The sequence below is a fragment of the Rattus norvegicus genome, chromosome 5 (genome assembly GCF_036323735.1).
Source record: "Rattus norvegicus strain BN/NHsdMcwi chromosome 5, GRCr8, whole genome shotgun sequence".
Lineage (NCBI taxonomy): Eukaryota > Metazoa > Chordata > Mammalia > Rodentia > Muridae > Rattus > Rattus norvegicus.
Window position 1 is genome coordinate 163,040,285 of NC_086023.1, and position 19,640 is coordinate 163,059,924.

At 40.2% G+C, this 19,640-nt stretch overlaps 1 non-coding gene across 1 annotated transcript; it reads left to right on the forward strand.

Annotated features, from left to right (window-relative positions):
* The first annotated feature begins 209 nt into the window (after nt 1-209).
* On the forward strand, nt 210-316 carry LOC120103207 (U6 spliceosomal RNA). Its single transcript, XR_005505301.1, has one exon. It is a non-coding gene; the product is annotated as a U6 spliceosomal RNA (small nuclear RNA).
* Nucleotides 317-19,640: the final 19,324 nt, after the last annotated feature.

A 19,640-nucleotide genomic window follows, 5' to 3' on the forward strand; every position in this document is an offset into this window, starting at 1 on the left:
ACAAAAAAAAAAACAAAATAAACAGTGAAATGAATAAAACATATAGGATCTGAAGGTCTGGGGAGAAAATTGAGGCCATACATGGTTGATATAGCCATTTATTTACGGGAAAGAGATCTCTTACAGGAGTGAAAGTTAAAAAACTATAACCCCTGAGTTTCAGAATCTGGCCATGAAACCAGTCAAGCTCCTAATAAAAAGTTAAATTAGTGCTCGCTCCAGTAGCACATATCCTAAAATTGGAAGTATACAGAGAAAATTAACATGGCCTCTGCACAAGGATAACATGCAATTTCATGAAGCAGTAAATATTTGGAAGGCCTTAAAGAGAAAACACAGAAATCCCTTACAGAATTACAGGAAAACAGCCAAACATGTAAAGGAATGGAACAAAAATATACAGGATCTAAAATTGGAAATAGAAACAATAAATAAATCACAAAGGGAGACAACCCTGGAGATAGAAATCCTAGGAAACAGATCAGGAGTCATAGACACAAGCATCAGCAACAGAATATAGGAAAGGGAACAAATAATATCAGAGGCAGAATATACCATAGAAAACATTAGCACAACTGTCACAGAAATTGTAAAATGCAAAAAGCTCCTATCAGAAAATATTTGGAAAATCCAGAACACAAGAAGATCAAACATAAGGATAATAGGTATAGAAGAGAGCGAAGAGTCCCAATTAAAGGATCAGTAACTACCTTCAATAAAATTATAGAAGGAAACTTCCCTAACATAAAGAAAGAGATGCCCACAAACATACAATAAGCCTACAGAACTCTGAATAGATTGGATGAGAAAAGAAATTCTTCCTATCAAACAATTGTCAAAATACTAAATGCACAAAACAAAGAAAAATATTAAAAACAGTAAGGGAAAACAGTTCATTAACATATAAGGGCAGACCTATCAGAATTACACCAGATATTGACAAGAGACTATGAAAGCCAGAAGACCGTGAGCAGATAGCAAAAAGTCAAGTCATGAAGGGAACAAAAATGGCAGCCCAGGCTACTATATGCAGCAGAGCTCTCAATTAACATAGATGGAGAAGCCAAGATATTCTATGACAAACACCAAATTTACACATTAGCTTTCCACAAATCCAGTCCTAGACAAAGGAAAAAATTGAAGTCTCCAACACAAGGAGGGAAAGGATACTGTGAAAAAAGCAAGGAAGTAATCTTTTTTTGTTGTTGTTGCTTTTTTAAATGTTTTATCAGATATATTTTTTCACTTACATTTCAAATGTTATTCCCTTTCCTAGTTGCCTGTCAATAAGACCCTATCCTCTCCCCCTCCCTAATATGGGTGTTCCCCCATGTATCACTCTTACCTCCTCCCTCACCTTGCCTGGCAATGGGGGTCCAACCTTGGCAGGACGAAGGGCTTCCCCTTCCACTGGTAATTCAACAAGGCTATTCTCTGCCACATATGCAGTTGGAGGCCTGGGTTAGTCCATGTATAGTCTTCTGGTACTGGTTTAGTCCCTGGAAGCTCAGGTTGGTTGGCATTGCTGTTCTTAGATGGATCAGTCGTTAAAGCCTAGGCTCACAACCAAAAACATAAAGAGCTGAAAGCATTGAAAGTAATCTCCTTGTTCCCAACCCAAATGAAAAGAGACACACAAATATAATTGTACAACTAACAACAAAAATAACAGGAAAACATTATTCCTTAATACCTCTTAACATCATTAATTGGGGACTCAATTCCCCAATAAAAAGAAAAACTAATAGACTAGATACATAAAGAGGACCCAGCATTTTGCTGCGTACAGGAAAAACACCTCCCTCAGAGACAAAAACACAGTATCTCACAATAAAAGCCTGGAAAACAAGTTTTTAAGCAAATGGTCCAAAGAATCAAGCTACAGTAGCCATTATATCATCAGGACCCTGATTTAGCAGTCTCCTGAGAGTTTCTGCCAGAACATGACAAATACAGAGGCATATGCTAGTAGCCAACCTTAGGATTGAAAACAGGGTCCCCACTGGAGGAGTTACAGAAAGAACTTAAGGAGCTGAAGGGGTTTGCAAGCTCATAAGAAAAACAATACCAACCAACCAGTTTTCCCAAGGACTAAACCACTATCCAAAGTCTACCATGGACACAAGCATGGCTCCAGCTGCATATGTGCCAGAGGATGTCCTTGTTGGGAACCAAACGGAGAAGCCCTTGGTCGGGCCAAAGTTGAACCCCCCAATGTAGATGAATCTCAGGGCAGGGAGGTAGGAAGGGGTGGGCGGTTGGGTGGCAGAACTCACTCATTAAAGAAGGGGCATGGGGTATGGGATATGGGCGGTTTTTAAAGGGAAAATGGAAAAGGTGATAATATTTGAAATGTAAATGCATAAAATAAATCTAATTAAAAAACAAAAAGGAAAAGAAAAATATTTTCAATAAAAAGACTTTTAAAAGAAAAACAAATCTCACCAGATGCTAAAAACATATTTGGCAAACTCTAAACCCCCTTATGATAACTCTTGGCGAGAAAAGGGATACAGGGGGCATACCTAAAGAAAATATTGGAAACATACTGCAAGCCAATATCCAATATCAAATTAAATGGAGAGAAACTTAAAATATTTATACAAAAATCATGGACAAAGCAAGGCTGCCCTCTCTCCCCATATCTCTTCAAATAGTACTAGAAATTCTAGCTCAAGCATAAGGCAACTAAAGGAGATCAAGGCGATAAAAGTTGGAAAGGAAGAAGTCAAAATACCATGATTTACAAATGACATGAGAGTATATATAAATGAGCTTAAAATTTCTACCAGAAAAGTACAGTCGATAAACAATTTAGCTAAGTGGCTGGATACACAATTGACTTGAAGAAATCAATAACTCTCCTCTACAAATTCAACAAACAGGGTGAGAAAGAAATTATGGAAACAGAACCCTTCACAATAGCCACAAACAAAATGAAACACCTTCATTAATCTCTCACCAAGCAAGTGAAAACTTGTCTGACAAGAACTTCAACATTTGTTGTTGGGGATTTAGCTCAGTGGTAGAGTGTTTGCCTAGCAAGTCAAGGTTTGGTTCTCAGCTCCAGAAGAAAAAAAAACAAAAAAACAAAAAAAAACGAACTTCAACATTTGCAAAAAGAACAAAAAAACCTGGGAAGATATCAGAAGAGGGAAACACTTCCCTTGATCATGTACCTGGAGGATTATCATATTAAAAACGTCCATCTTGCCAAAAAGCAATCTACATGTTCAGTGCAATTTCCATCAAAATTCCACACAATTCTTCACATATCTTAAAAGAATAAAACCTCCACCTCATATAGAAAATGAAAATAAATAAATAAAACACAGGATAGATAAAATGATCGTGAACCATAAAGAACTTCCGGTGTTATCAATATCAATGACTTTAAACAATACTGCTGAAATAGTAATAAAAATTTGCTTTTATTGGTATACAAACAGAAAAGTTGTTCAATTGAATACAACTGTAGATACAAATGTAAGCCCATGTATCAATGAATACTTGATTTGTTGAAAAAGAAGCTAAAACCTTACAATGGAAAGGGGAAAGGATCTTATACAAATGCAGTTGGTGTAACTGATGTCTTCATGAAGAAGAATGAAAATATCTATCACCATGCAAAATACTCAAAACTATGATCCAAATGGATCAAAGACCTCTTTACAAATCAAGACAAAATCTAAGAAAACAGAAATGGGGAACAGTTCAACCTACTGGAACAGGAGGAGACACCTTCCAAAACAGAACACCAATGGCTCTGGCACTAAGGTCAAGAATTAATAAATGGAACCTTGTGAATGTGAAAACCTTCTGTAAGTCAAAAAACACCACCTTCAGGATACCAATAGGTGAAGAAAAGATCTTAACTAATTACATCCAATAGACAGGGACTTCTGCTGTTAAGGGAAATGGGGTAATGAATTCAGTTATGGGTACTAGGAGAAGAGGAAGAGCTGATATTGTGTCTTAATGTGAATAACTTCAATTGAAAAGATACACATGACAAAGAAAGACATTCACTTACACAGAATAGAACCATGACATGTAAGAATGCCCACATTGGGTCCCCATAGAGAAGGGCCCAGGAGCAGCAGATATACTGCGTCTGAGACACCGCCAGAACCTGAAGGGACAGACCGGATAAACAGTTCTCTGCACCCAAATCCTGTGGGAGGGAGAACTAAACCTTCAGAGAGGCAGACACGCCTGGGAAACCAGAAGAGACTGCACTCTGCACACATCTCTGACGCCAGAGGAAAACACCGAACACCATCTGGAACCCTGGTGCACTGAAGCTCCCGGAAAGGGTGGCGCAGATCTTCCTGGTTGCTGACGCCGTGGAGAGCTCGAAGGCAGCACCCCACAAGCAAACTTGAGCCTCTGGACCACAGGTAAGACCAACTTTTCGGCTGCAAGTGACCTGCCTGGTGAACTCTGGACACACAGAGGCAAAATTCCTCTAGGATCAGGCACTTCCAGTATTTAGCGGGGTGGGGGTGGGGAGTCCCAAACCTGCAGATTCCTGCCCGCAGCAGCTCTCTGCTCCAAACCCCGTGGGAGAGAGACCTCACTGCCTGGTCAGGTGGGCACTCCTGAGGCTGCAGAGCGGAAGAGACCACAAACACTGCCCACCCCTGCTCACATCCCTGGCCCAAGAGGAAACTGTATATGGCCTCTGGGTCCCTGTAGAGGAGGGCCCAGAAGCAGCAGATCCACTGCGTCTGAGACACCGCCATAACCTGAAGGAACAGACCGGATAAACAGTTCTCTGCACCCAAATCCCGTGGGAAGGAGAACTAAACCTTCAGGAGGCAGAGACGCCTGGGAAACCAGAAGAGACTGCACTCTGGACACATCTCTGACGCCAGAGGAAAACACCAAATGCCATCTGGAACCCTGGTGCACGGAAGCTCCTGGAAAGGGCGGCGCAGATATTCCTGGTTGCTGCCGCCACAGAGAGCTCGTAAGCAACACCCCACGAGCAAACTTTAGCCTCGGGACCACAGGTAAGACGAACTTTTCTGCTGCAAGTGACCTGCCTGGTGAACTCAAGACACAGGCCCACAGGAACAGCTGAAGACCTGTAGAGAGGAAAAACTACACGCCCGAAAGCAGAACACTCTGTCCCCATAACTGGCTGAAAGAAAACAGGAACACAGGTCTACATCACTCCTGACACACAGGCTTATAGGACAGTCTAGCCACTGTCAGAAATAGCAGAACAAAGTAACACTACAGATAATCTGATGGCGAGAGGCATGCGCAGGAACCCAAGCAACAGAAACCAAGACTACACGGCATCATTGGAGCCCAATTCTTCCACGAAAGCAAACACGGAATATCCAAACACACCAGAAAAGCAAGATCTAGTTTCAAAACCATATTTGATCATGATGCTGGAGGACTTCAAGAAAGGCGTGAGGAACTCCCTTAGAGAACAAGTAGAAGCCTACACAGAGGAATCACAAAAATCCCTGAAAGAATTCCAGAAAAACATAAATAAACAAGTAGAAGCCCATAGAGAGGAGTCACAAAAATCCCTGAAAGAATTCCAGGAAAACACAGTCAAACATTTGAACGAATTAAAAATGGAAATAGAAGCAATCAAGAAAGAACACATGGAAACAACCCTGGATATAGAAAACAAAAAGAAGAGACAAGGAGCTGTAGATATGAGCTTCACCAACAGAATACAAGAGATGGAAGAGAGAATCTCAGGAACAGAGGATTCCATAGAAATCATCGACTCAACTGTCAAAGATAATGTAAAGAGGAAAAAGCTACTGGTCCAAAACATACAGGAAATCCAGGACTCAATGAGAAGATCAAACCTAAGGATAATAGGTATAGAAGAGAGTGAAGACTCCCAGCTTGAAGGACCAGTAAATATCAACAAAATCATAGAAGAAAACTTCCCTTACCTAAAAAAAGATATACCCATAGGCATACAAGAAGCCTACAGAACTCCAAATAGATCGGACCAGAAAAGAAACACCTCCCGTGACATAATAATCAAAACACCAAACGCACAAAATAAAGAAAGAATATTAAAAGCAGTAAGGGAAAAAGGTCAAGTAACATATAAAGGCAGACCTATCAGAATCACACCAGACTTTTCGCCAGAAACCATGAAAGCCAGAAGATCCTGCACAGATGTCATACAGAACCTAAGAGAACACAAATGCCATCCCCGGTTACTGTATCCTGCAAAATTCTCAATTAACATAGATGGAAAAACCAAGATATTCCATGACAAAACCAAATTTACACAATATCTTTCTACAAATCCAGCACTACAAAGGATAATAAATGGTAAAGCCCAACATAAGGAGGCAAGCTATGCCCTAGAAGAAGCAAGAAAGTAATCGTCTTGGAAACAAAACAAAGAGAAGAAAAGCACACAAACATAACCTCATATCCAAATATGAATATAACAGGAAGCAATAATCACTATTTCTTAATATCTCTCAACATCATTGGCCTCAACTCCCCAATTAAAAGATATAGATTAACAAACTAGATACGAAACGAGGACCCTGCATTCTGCTGCCTACATGAAACACACCTCAGAGACAAAGACAGACACTACCTCAGAGTGAAAGGCTGGAAAACAACTTTCCAAGCAAATGGTCAGAAGAAGCAAGCTGGAGTAGCCATTCTAATATCAAATAAAATCAATTTTCAACTAAAAGTCATCAAAAAAGATAAGGAAAGACACTTTATATTCATCAAAGGAAAAATTCACCAAGATGAACTCTCAATCCTAAATATCTATGCCCCAAATACAAGGGCACCTACATACGTAAAAGAAACCTTACTAAAACTCAAAACACACATCGCACCTCACACAATAATAGTAGGAGATTTCAACACCCCACTCTCATCAATGGACAGATCATGGAAACAGAAATTAAACAAAGACGTAGACAGACTAAGAGAAGTCATGAGCCAAATGGACTTAACAGATATTTATAGAACATTCTATCATAAAGGAAAAGGATATACCTTCTTCTCAGCTCCTCATGGTACTTTCTCCAAAATTGACCATATAATTGGTCAAAAAACGGGCCTCAACAGGTACAGAAAGATAGAAATAATCCCATGCGTGCTATCAGACCACCACGGCCTAAAGCTGGTCTTCAATAATAATAAGGGAAGAATGCCCACGTAGACATGGAAATTGAACAATGCTCTACTCAATGATAACCTGGTCAAGGAAGAAATGAAGAAAGAAATTAAAGACTTTTTAGAATTTAATGAAAATGAAGGTACAACATACCCAAACTTATGGGACACAATGAAAGCTGTGCTAAGAGGAAAACTCATAGCGCTGAGTGCCTGCAGAAAGAAACAGGAAAGAGCATATGTCAGCAGCTTGACAGCACACCTAAAAGCTCTAGAACAAAAAGAAGCAAATACACCCTGGAGGAGTAGAAGGCAGGAAATAATCAAACTCAGAGCTGAAATCAACCAAGTAGAAACAAGAAGGACCATAGAAAGAATCGACAGAGCCAAAAGTTTGTACTTTGAGAAAATCAACAGGATAGATAAACCCTTAGCCAGATTAAACAGAGAACACAGAGAGTGTGTCCAAGTTAACAAAATCAGAAATGAAAAGGGAGAGATAACTACAGAATCAGAGGAAATTCAAAAAATCATCAGATCTTACTATAAAAGACTATATTCAACAAAACTTGAAAATCTGCAGGAAATGGACAAATACCTAGACAGATACCAGGTACCGAAGTTAAATCAGAAACAGATAAACCAGTTAAACAACCCCATAACTCCTAAGGAAATAGGAGCAGTCATTAAAGGTCTCCCAACCAAAAAGAGCCCAGGTCCAGACGGCTTTAGTGCAGAATTCTATCAAACCTTCATAGAAGACCTCATACCAATATTATCCAAACTATTCCACAAAATTGAAACAGATGGAGCACTACCGAATTACTTCTATGAAGCCACAATTACTCTTATACCTGAACCACACAAAGACACAACAAAGAAAGAGAACTTCAGACCAATTTCCCTTATGAATATCGACGCAAAAATACTCAATAAAATTCTGGCAAACCGAATCCAAGAGCACATCAAAACAATCATCCACCATGATCAAGTAGGCTTCATCCCTGGCATGCAGGGATGGTTTAATATACGGAAAACCATCAACGTGATCCATTATATAAACAAACTGAAAGAACAAAACCACATGATCATTTCATTAGATGCTGAGAAAGCATTTGACAAAATTCAACACCACTTCATGATAAAAGTCCTGGAAAGTATTGGAATTCAAGGCCCATACCTAAACATAGTAAAAGCCATATACAGCAAACCAGTTGCTACCATTAAACTAAATGGAGAGAAACTTGAAGCAATCCCACTAAAATCAGGGACTAGACAAGGCTGCCCACTCTCTCCCTACTTATTCAATATAGTTCTTGAAGTTCTAGCCAGAGCAATCAGACAACAAAAGGAGGTTAAGGGGATTCAGATCGGAAAAGAAGTCAAAATATCACTATTTGCAGATCATATGATAGTATATTTAAGTGATCCCAAAAGTTCCACCAGAGAACTACTAAAGCTGATAAACAACTTCAGCAAAGTGGCTGGGTATAAAATTAACTCAAATAAATCAGTAGCCTTCCTCTACACAAAAGAGAAACAAGCCGAGAAAGAAATTAGGGAAATGACACCCTTCATAATAGACCCAAATAATATAAAGTACCTCGGTGTGACTTTAACAAAGCAAGTAAAAGATTTGTACAATAAGAACTTCATGACTCTGAAGAAAGAAATTGAAGAAGACCTCAGAAGATGGAAAGATCTCCAATGATCATGGATTGGTAGAATTAATATAGTAAAAATGGCCATTTTACCAAAAGCGATCTAGATATTCAATGCAATCCCAATCAAAATACCAATCCAATTCTTCAAAGAGTTAGACAGAACAATTTGCAAATTCATCTGGAATAACAAAAACCCAGGATAGCTACAACTATCCTCAACAATAAAAGGACTTCAGGGGGAATCACTATCCCTGAACTAAAGCAGTATTACAGAGCAATAGTGATAAAAACTGCATGGTATTGGTACAGAGACAGATAGACCAGTGGAACAGAACTGAAGACCCAGAAATGAACCCACAAACCTATGAGAGTTGATTTTTGACAAAGAAGCCAAAACCATCAAATGGAAAAAAGACAGCATTTTCAGCAAATGGTGCTGATTCAACTGGAGGTCATCATGTAGAAGAATGCAGATCGATCCATGCTTATCACCCTGTACAAAGCTTAAGTCCAAGTGGATCAAGGACCTCCACATCAAACCAGATACACTCAAACTAATAGAAGAAAAACTAGGGAAGCATCTGGAACACATGGGCACTGGAAAAAATTTCCTGAACAAAACACCAATGGCTTATGCTCTAAGATCAAGAATCAACAAATGGGATCTCATAAAACTGCAAAGCTTCTGTAAGGCAAAGGACACTGTGGTTAGGACAAAATGGTATCCAACAGATTGGGAAAAGATCTTTACCAATCCTACAACAGATAGAGGCCTTATATCCAAAATATACAAAGAACTCAAGAAGTTAGACCGCAGGGAGACAAATAACCCTATTAAAAAATGGGGCTCAGAGCTAAACAAAGAATTCACAGCTGAGGAATGCCAAATGGCTGAGAAACACCTAACATCTTTAGTCATAAGGGAAATGCAAATCAAACAATACTGAGATTTCACCTCACACCAGTGAGAATGGCTAAGATCAACAACTCAGATGACAGCAGATGCTGGCGAGGATGCGCAGAAAGAGGAACACTCCTCCATTGTTGGTGGGATTGCAGACTGGTACAACCATTCTGGAAATCAGTCTGGAGCTTCAGCAGAAAATTGGACATTGAACTGCCTGACCATCCAGCTATACCTCTCTTGGACATATACCCAAAAGATGCCCCAACATATAAAAAAGACACGTGCTCCACTATGTTCATCGCAGCCTTATTTATAATAGGCAGAAGCTGGAAAGAACCCAGATCCCCTTCAACAGAGGAATGGATACAGAAAATGTGGTACATCTACACAATGGAATATTACTCAGCTATCAAAAACAATGACTTTATGAAATTCGTAGGCAAATGGTTGGAACTGGAAAATGTCATCCTGAGTGAGCTAACCCAATCACAGAAAGACACACATGGTATGCACTCATTGATAAGTGGCTATTAGCCCAAATGCTTGAATTACCCTAGATGCCTAGAACAAACGAAACTCAACACAGATGATCAAAGTGTGAATGCTTCACTCCTTCTTTAAAAGGGGAATAAGAATACCCTTGGCAGGGAAGGGAGAGGCAAAGATTAAAACAGAGACTGAAGGAACACCCATTCAGAGCCTGCCCCACATGTGGCCCATACACATACAGCCACCCAATTAGACAAGATGGATGAAGCAAAGAAGTGCAGGCCGACAGGAGCCGGATGTAGATCGCTCCTGAGAGACACAGCCAGAATACAGCAAATACAGAGGCGAATGCCAGCAGCAAACCACTGAACTGAGAATAGGACCCCCGTTGAAGGAATCAGAGAAAGAACTGGAAGAGCTTGAAGGGGCTCGAGACCCCAATTACAACAATGCCAAGCAACCAGAGCTTCCAGGGACTAAGCCACTACCTAAAGACTATACATGGACTCTGACCTCATAGGTAGCAATGAATATCCTAGTAAGAGCACCAGTGGAAGGGGAAGCCCTGGGTCCTGCTAAGACTGAACCCCCAGTGAACTCGATTGTTGGGGGGAGGGCGGCAAAGGGGGGAGGATGGGGAGGGGAACACCCATAAAGAAGGGGAGGGGGAGGGATTAGGGTGATGTTTGCCCGGAAACCGGGAAAGGGAATAACACTCGAAATGTATATAAGAAATACTCATGTCAATAAAAAAAAAAAATGCCCACATTGCTAGTACCACAAAATGAAGAGTGTCTAAAGAATTCTCCAAATAGTTTTCGACAAAGAAATCTAGAAACATGGAGTTTCCTAATTTTACAATACACAACAACTGTAACTACTATTCAATACTTCTATTAACATACATGGAGTTATGAATAGAATTGTGGCCGCATCAATGCCATAAACAGTGTACTAAATTATAATAGCTCTAATATTAATTCTTAAATAGAAAGTAAATAATATGTACATGAAGAAAATCTTGAAAAGAGTAAGTGCTAGGAGCCAGCCTTGGTGGGGGTCTTCTTTCTGGTTGGTTCTTCTTGAAGAATCAGAGGAGAAAGTGTCAGTTGAGAATATGACTTTTTCTGATGGGATATGTGGAAAGGCATTGTCTTAAGAGATATTTAGGGTTGCTGTGTCATGATAAATGTTTACTAATCTAAGTCTAAATTACTGTGCCACTGTAGATGACCCGCCTCCTGTGTTCGTTACAGGCCAGAAACTACACTCTCTGGCACTTAGCACCTCTTTCTAAATCATCAAAGTAGCAAGTAAATAGCCTTTTTACTATCTCAGTAGAAACGGCAAGACTTTCTCAAGTTGTTTGTGCTTTCTCCCCAATAACTCCATCAATGAGTACACCTGGAGATATTTTATCCACCCTCACAATATGCTTGCTGTACCATAGACAAGAAGTGTGTGTATAATGAAGAATGGTGAATGAAAAAATAATAATGTGGGAGGGGTAAATGGTAACCTGGGTTTTCATTGTGCACAATTTAAATTTTCTATGACATTGGTAATCTTTGCATATTTGGTATGATGATCTCTAAGTCATCAAGCAGTGTGCCTGGATATATTGGATATGTGAACATGGAATCAACAGAGACTCTCCAAGTGGTTGCAATTTCCAGAGTGTTATGGATATTCTAGACACCTAATAATTGCCTAGTGTGTGAGCTTCAACATCTCTCCCTGACGCAGTAATTGACAGAAATCACCTATGATCATTTGAAAGAAAAGGCCTCTACTGCTTCTACTAGTAGTTATATTCTACTGTCAATGATGCCCTCTTTCAGCAAATTCCAATACTCATTAGTGTCTCACAAGCTGAACAATATCCTTATTTTGTAAATGAAGATCAAAATATGTAAAGTCATCGATTTGCTCATAGTAATATACAATTTTGTCTAGGAAATTAAGTTTCTGAGCCTTCCTGAATTTTGTATAAATATTCTAAAATAATGTTTCACTTGGAGTAGCAATTTTTTCATCTTTCTCCATTACTTCCCAATCTATTTCCAGGATGTTTGTGTTTCTAAACTGTGTATGAACATCTGCCTCATGTACTATACAAAGGACATTTCTTAAAAGATTTACAGATTCAAGATGGTTGTATAAATGGACTCAAAAATAAAAGTAAGATGACAATCTTTTTTTTATTATTAATAACTTGAGTATTTCTTATATACATTTCGAGTGTTATTCCCTTTCCCAGTTTCCGGGCAAACATCCCCCTCCCCCCTCCCCTTCCTTATGGGTGTTCCCCTCCCAACCCTCCCCCCATTGCCGCCCTCCTCCCATAGACTAGTTCACTGGGGGTTCAGTCTTAGCAGGACCCAGGGCTTCCCCTTCCACTGGTGCTCTTACTAGGATATTCATTGCTACCTATGGGGTCAGAGTCCAGGGTCAGTCCATATATAGTCTTTAGGTAGTGGCTTAGTCCCTGGAAGCTCTGGTTGCTTGGCATTGTTGTACTTTTGGGGTCTCGAGCCCCTTCAAGCTCTTCCAGTTCTTTCTCTGATTCCTTCAATAGGGGACCTATTCTCAGTTCAGTGGTTTGCTGCTGGCATTCGCCTCTGTATTTGCTGTATTCTGGCTGTGTCTCTCAGGAGCGATCTACATCCGGCTCCTGTCGGTCTGCACTTCTTTGCTTCATCCATCTTGTCTAATTGGGTGGCTGTGTATGTATGGGCCACATGTGGGGCAGGCTCTGAATGGGTGTTCCTTCAGTCTCTGTTTTAATCTTTGCCTCTCCCTTCTCTGCCAAGGGTATTCTTTTTCCTCATTTAAAGAAGGAGTGAAGCATTCACATTTTGATCATCCGTCTTGAGTTTCGTTTGTTCTAGGGATCTAGGGTAATTCAAGCATTTGGGCTAATAGCCACTTATCAATGAGTGCATACCATGTATGTCTTTCTGTGATTGGGTTAGCTCACTCAGGATGATATTTTCCAGTTCCAACCATTTGCCTACGAATTTCATAAACTCGTTGTTTTTGATAGCTGAGTAATATTCCATTGTGTAGATGTACCACATTTTCTGTATCCATTCCTCTGTTGAAGGGCATCTGGGTTCTTTCCATTTTCTGGCTATTATAAATAAGGCTGCGATGAACATAGTGGAGCACGTGTCTCTTTTATATGTTGAGGCATCTTTTGGGTATATGCCCAAGAGAGGTATAGCTGGATCCTCAGGCAGTTCAATGTCCAATTTTCTGAGGAACCTCCAGACTGATTTCCAGAATGGTTTTACCAGTCTGCAATCCCACCAACAATGGAGGAGTGTTCCTCTTTCTCCACATCCTCGCCAGCATCTGCTGTCACCTGAGTTTTTGATCTTAGCCAATCGCACTGGTGTGAGGTGAAATCTCAGAGTTGTTTTGATTTGCATTTCCCTTATGACTAAAGATGTTGAACATTTCTTTAGGTGTTTCTCAGCCATTCGGCATTCCTCAGCTGTGAATTCTTTGTTTAGCTCTGAACCCCATTTTTTAATAGGGTTATTTGTTTCCCTGCGGTCTAACTTCTTGAGTTCTTTGTATATTTTGGATATAAGGCCTCTATCTGTTGTAGGATTGGTAAAGATCTTTTCCCAATCTGTTGGTTGCCGTTTTGTCCTAACCACAGTGTCCTTTGCCTTACAGAAGCTTTGCAGTTTTATGAGATCCCATTTGTCGATTCTTGATCTTAGAGCGTAAGCCATTGGTGTTTTGTTCAGGAAATTTTTTCCAGTGCCCATGTGTTCCAGATGCTTCCCTAGTTTTTCTTCTATTAGTTTGAGTGTGGCTGGTTTGATGTGGAGGTCCTTGATCCACTTGGACTTAAGCTTTGTACAGGGTGATAAGCATGGATCGATCTGCATTCTTCTACATGTTGACCTCCAGTTGAACCAGCACCATTTGCTGAAAATGCTATCTTTTTTCCATTGGATGGTTTTGGCTCCTTTGTCAAAACTCAAGTGACCATAGGTGTGTGGGTACATTTCTGGGTCTTCAATTCTATTCCATTGGTCTATCTGTCTGTCTCTGTACCAATACCATGCAGTTTTTATCACTATTGCTCTGTAATACTGCTTGAGTTCAGGGATAGTGATTCCCCCTGAAGTCCTTTTATTGTTGAGGATAGCTTTAGCTATCCTGGGTTTTTTGTTATTCCAGATGAATTTGCAAATTGTTCTGTCTTACTCTTTGAAGAATTGGATTGGTATTTTGATGGGGATAGCATTGAATCTGTAGATTGCTTTTGGTAAAATGGCCATTTTTACTATATTAATCCTGCCAATCAATGAGCATGGGAGATCTTTCCATCTTCTGAGGTCTTCTTCAATTTCTTTCCTCAGTGTCTTGAAGTTCTTATTGTACAGATCTTTTACTTGCTTGGTTAAAGTCACACCGAGGTACTTTATATTATTCGGGTCTATTATGAAGGGTGCCGTTTCCCTAATTTCTTTCTCGGCTTGTTTCTCTTTTGTATAGAGGAAGGCAACTGATTTATTTGAGTTAATTTTATACCCAGCCACTTTGCTGAAGTTGTTTATCAGCTTTAGTAGTTCTCTGGTGGAACTTTTGGGATCACTTAAATATACTATCATGTCATCTGCAAATAGTGATATTTTGACCTCTTCTTTTCCGATCTGTATCCCTTTGATCTCCTTTTGTTGTCTGATTGCTCTGGCTAGAACTTCAAGAACTATATTGAATAAGTAGGGAGAGAGTGAGCAGCCTTGTCTAGTCCCTGATTTTAGTGGGATTGCTTCAAGTTTCTCTCCATTTATTTTAATGTTAGCAACTGGTTTGCTGTATATGGCTTTTACCATGTTTAGGTATGGGCCTTGAATGCCTATTCTTTCCAGGACTTTTATCATGAAGGGGTGTTGAGTTTTGTCAAATGCTTTCTCAGCATCTAATAAAATGATCATGTGGTTCTGTTCTTTCAGTTTGTTTATATAATGGATCACGTTGATGGTTTTCCGTATATTAAACCATCCCTGCATGCCTGGGATGAAGCCTACTTGATCATGGTGGATGATTGTTTTGATGTGCTCTTGAATTCGGTTTGCCAGAATTTTATTGAGTATTTTTGCGTCGATATTCATAAGGGAAATTGGTCTGAAGTTCTCTTTCTTTGTTGTGTCTTTGTGTGGTTTAGGTATAAGAGTAATTGTGGCTTCGTAGAAGGAATTCGGTAGGGCTCCATCTGTTTCAATTTTGTGGAATAGTTTGGATAATATTGGTATGAGGTCTTCTATGAAGGTTTGATAGAATTCTGCACTAAACCCGTCTGGACCTGGGCTCTTTTTGGTTGGGAGACCTTTAATGACTGCTTCTATTTCCTTAGGAGTTATGGGGTTGTTTAACTGGTTTATCTGTTCCTGATTTAACTTCGATACCTGGTATCTGTCTAGGAAATTGTCCATTTCCTGAAGATTTTCAAATTTTGTTGAATATAGGTTTTTATAGTAAGATCTGATGATTTTTTGAATTTCCTCCGAATCTGTAGTTATGTCTCCCTTTTCATTTCTGATTTTGTTAATTTGGACACACTCTCTGTGTCCTCTCGTTAGTCTGGCTAAGGGTTTATCTATCTTGTTGATTTTCTCAAAGAACCAACTTTTGGTTCTGTTGATTCTTTCTATGGTCCTTTTTGTTTCTACTTGGTTGATTTCAGCTCTGAGTTTGATTATTTCCTGCCTTCTACTCCTCCTGGGTGTATTTGCTTCTTTTTGTTCTAGAGCTTTTAGGTGTGCTGTCAAGCTGCTGACATATGCTCTTTCCTGTTTCTTTCTGCAGGCACTCAGCGCTATGAGTTTTCCTCTTAGCACAGCTTTCATTGTGTCCCATAAGTTTGAGTATGTTGTATCTTCATTTTCATTAAATTCTAAAAAGTTTTTAATTTCTTTCTTTATTTCTTCCTTGACCAGGTTATCATTGAGTAGAGCATTGTTCAATTTCCACGTATATGTGGGCATTCTTCCCTTATTGTTATTGAAGACCAGTTTTAGGCCGTGGTGGTCCGATAGCACGCATGGGATTATTTCTATCTTTCTGTACCTGTTGAGGCCCGTTTTTTGACCAATTATATGGTCAATTTTGGAGAAAGTACCATGAGGAGCTGAGAAGAAGGTATATCCTTTTGCTTTAGGATAGAATGTTCTATAAATATCCGTTAAGTCCATTTGGCTCATGACTTCTCTTAGTCTGTCTACATCACTGTTTAATTTCTGTTTCCATGATCTGTCCATTGATGAGAGTGGGGTGTTGAAATCTCCCACTATTATTGCGTGAGGTGCAATGTGTGTTTTGAGCTTTAGTAAGGTTTCTTTTACATATGTAGGTGCCCTTGTATTTGGGGCATAGATATTTAGGATTGAGAGTTCATCTTGGTTGATTTTTCCTTTGATGAATATGAAGTGTCCTTCCTTATCTTTTTTGATGACTTTTAGTTGGAAATTGATTTTATTTGATATTAGAATGGCTACTCCAGCTTGCTTCTTCTGACCATTTGCTTGGAAAGTTGTTTTCCAGCCTTTCACTCTGAGGTAGTGTCTGTCTTTGTCTCTGAGGTGTGTTTCCTGTAGGCAGCAGAATGCAGGGTCCTCGTTGCGTATCCAGTTTGTTAATCTATGTCTTTTTATTGGGGAGTTGAGGCCATTGATATTGAGAGATATTAAGGAATAGTGATTATTGCTTCCCGTTATATTCATATTTGGATGTGAGGTTATGTTTGTGTGCTTTCATTCTCTTTGTTTTGTTGCCAAGGCGATTAGTTTCTTGCTTCTTCTAGGGTATAGCTTGCCTCCTTCTGTTGGGCTTTACCATTTATTATTCGTTGCAGTGCTGGATTTGTAGAAAGATATTGTGTAAATTTGGTTTTGTCATGGAATATCTTGGTTTCTCCATCAATGTTAATTGAGAGTTTTGCTGGATACAGTAACCTGGGCTGGCATTTGTGTTCTCTTAGGGTCTGTATAACATCAGTCCAGGATCTTCTGGCCTTCATAGTTTCTGGCGAGAAGTCTGGTGTGATTCTGATAGGTCTCCCTTTATTTGTTACTTGACCTTTTTCCCTTACTGCTTTTAATATTCTTTCTTTATTTTGTGCGTTTGGTGTTTTGACAATTATGTGACGGGAGGTGTTTCTTTTCTGGTCCAATCTATTTGGAGTTCTGTAGGCTTCTTGTATGTCTATGGGTATCTCTTTTTTTTAGGTTAGGGAAGTTTTCTTCTATGATTTTGTTGAAGATATTTACTGGTCCTTTGAGCTGGGAGTCTTCACTCTCTTCTATACCTATTATCCTTAGGTTTGATCTTCTCATTGAGTCCTGGATTTCCTGTATGTTTTGGACCAGTAGCTTTTTCCGCTTTACATTATCTTTGACAGTTGAGTCAATGATTTCTATGGAATCTTCTGCTCCTGAGATTCTCTCTTCCATCTCTTGTATTCTGTTGGTGAAGCTTGTATCTACAGCTCCTTGTCTCTTCTTTTGGTTTTCTATATCCAGGGTTGTTTCCATGTGTTCTTTCTTGATTGCTTCTATTTCCATTTTTAATTCCTTCAACTGTTTGATTGTGTTTTCCTGGAATTCTTTCAGGGATTTTTGCGATTCCTCTCTGTAGGCTTTTACTTGTTTATTAATGTTTTCCTGTGCTTCCCTAAGTGTGTTCATGTCTTTCTTGAAGTCCTCCAGCATCATGATCAAATATGATTTTGAAACTAGATCTTGCTTTTCTGGTGTGTTTGGATATTCCATGTTTGTTTTGGTGGGAGAATTGGGCTCCGATGATGGCATGTAGTCTTGGTTTCTGTTGCTTGGGTTCCTGCGCTTGCCTCTCGCCATCAGATTATCTCTAGTGTTACTTTTTTCTGCTATTTCTGACAGTGGCTAGACTGTCCTATAAGCCTGTGTGTCAGGAGTGCTGTAGACCTGTTTTCCTCTCTTTCAGTCAGTTATGGGGACAGAGTGTTCTGCTTTCGGGCGTGTAGTTTTTCCTCTCTACAGGTCTTCAGCTGTTCCTGTGGGCCTGTGTCTTGAGTTCACCAGGCAGTTTTCTTGCAGCAGAAAATTTGGTCTTACCTGTGGTCCCGAGGCTCAGGTTTGCTCGTGGGGTGCTGCCCAGGGGCTCTCTGCAGCGGCAGCAACCAGGAAGACCTGTGCCGCCCCTTCCGGGAGCTTCAGTGCACCAGGGTTTCAGATGGTCTTTGGCTTTTTCCTCTGGCGTCCGAGATGTGTGTGCAGGGAGCAGTCTCTTCTGGTTTCCCAGGCTTGTCTGCCTCTCTGAAGGTTTAGCTCTCCCTCCCACGGGATTTGGGTGCAGAGAACTGTTTATCCGGTCTGTTTCCTTCAGGGTCCGGCAGTGTCTCTGGCAGGGGTCCTGCCGCTCCCCCACGGGAGCCCAGAGGCCTTATACAGTTTCCTCTTGGGCCAGGGATGTGGGCAGGGGTGAGCAGTGTTGGTGGTCTCTTCCGCTCTGCAGCCTCAGGAGTGCCCACCTGACCAGGCGGTTGGGTCTCTCTCTCACCGGGTCTCAAGATGACTATCTTAATAGTGAGTTTTTTCTTCTTCAGAATGTACATTCTTAGATGTTTAAGATGTTAGAATTCCATAAATTATTTAAGAATGGAAATCTGGATGGGACAAAATGCATGACTGTGTCCTTACGTCCTTACAAAACTGGCTTGCGAAGTGGAATGGACTTGGCTAGCAACAGAACTGTTACACTGTTCATATGCAGGCACTGTGAAAGCTATGGAGGCAAAGCACACTGCCCACTCTCTCTTCAGAATATTCTCCACTCATCACCATTGTGCTGTAAACAGGGAATTCCAGAGACTTAGCCAAGCTGAATACAGACTCATGAGCACAGAGGGCAGCAGAGTAGCCCAGTGTTTGTTGCTGGGAGTATGATTCTTTCCGTACTTGAAGAACAATATAACAGGCAGCCACCACTGTATGGCACGTCGTCGGGTTTCTGCTTCTGAGAGAAATGTGGCCATGGGCAGTAAGTAGGCTCTTAATGGTGCTCCAACCTTACACACTGAAAATATGTTCCCATTTTCATCCTATCCTCAGTGTGTTGTTAAACTCACACAGTACTTCTCCAGTACTCACTTCTTGCCATCTATCATATATTATCATCTGAAAGCAGAGTGACATTAAGCAAATGTTCCTGGCGCTTCTTCTTCTGCAGTTGCACCTAACACAGTGGCGCCACAGAAGCTGAGCTCATATTTCCAATACTGCCAATTTATTGACCGCCAGAGTTTGCCAATCCCATAGTACTTTATCCTCAGTACCTCTAGGCAATGACTGTACCATTACTTCACAAAGAAAAGGCCAATATGATTCATGAATAACAGTACCATCAGACATACTGAAATAAATGCAGATGGCACAAAACAGGAA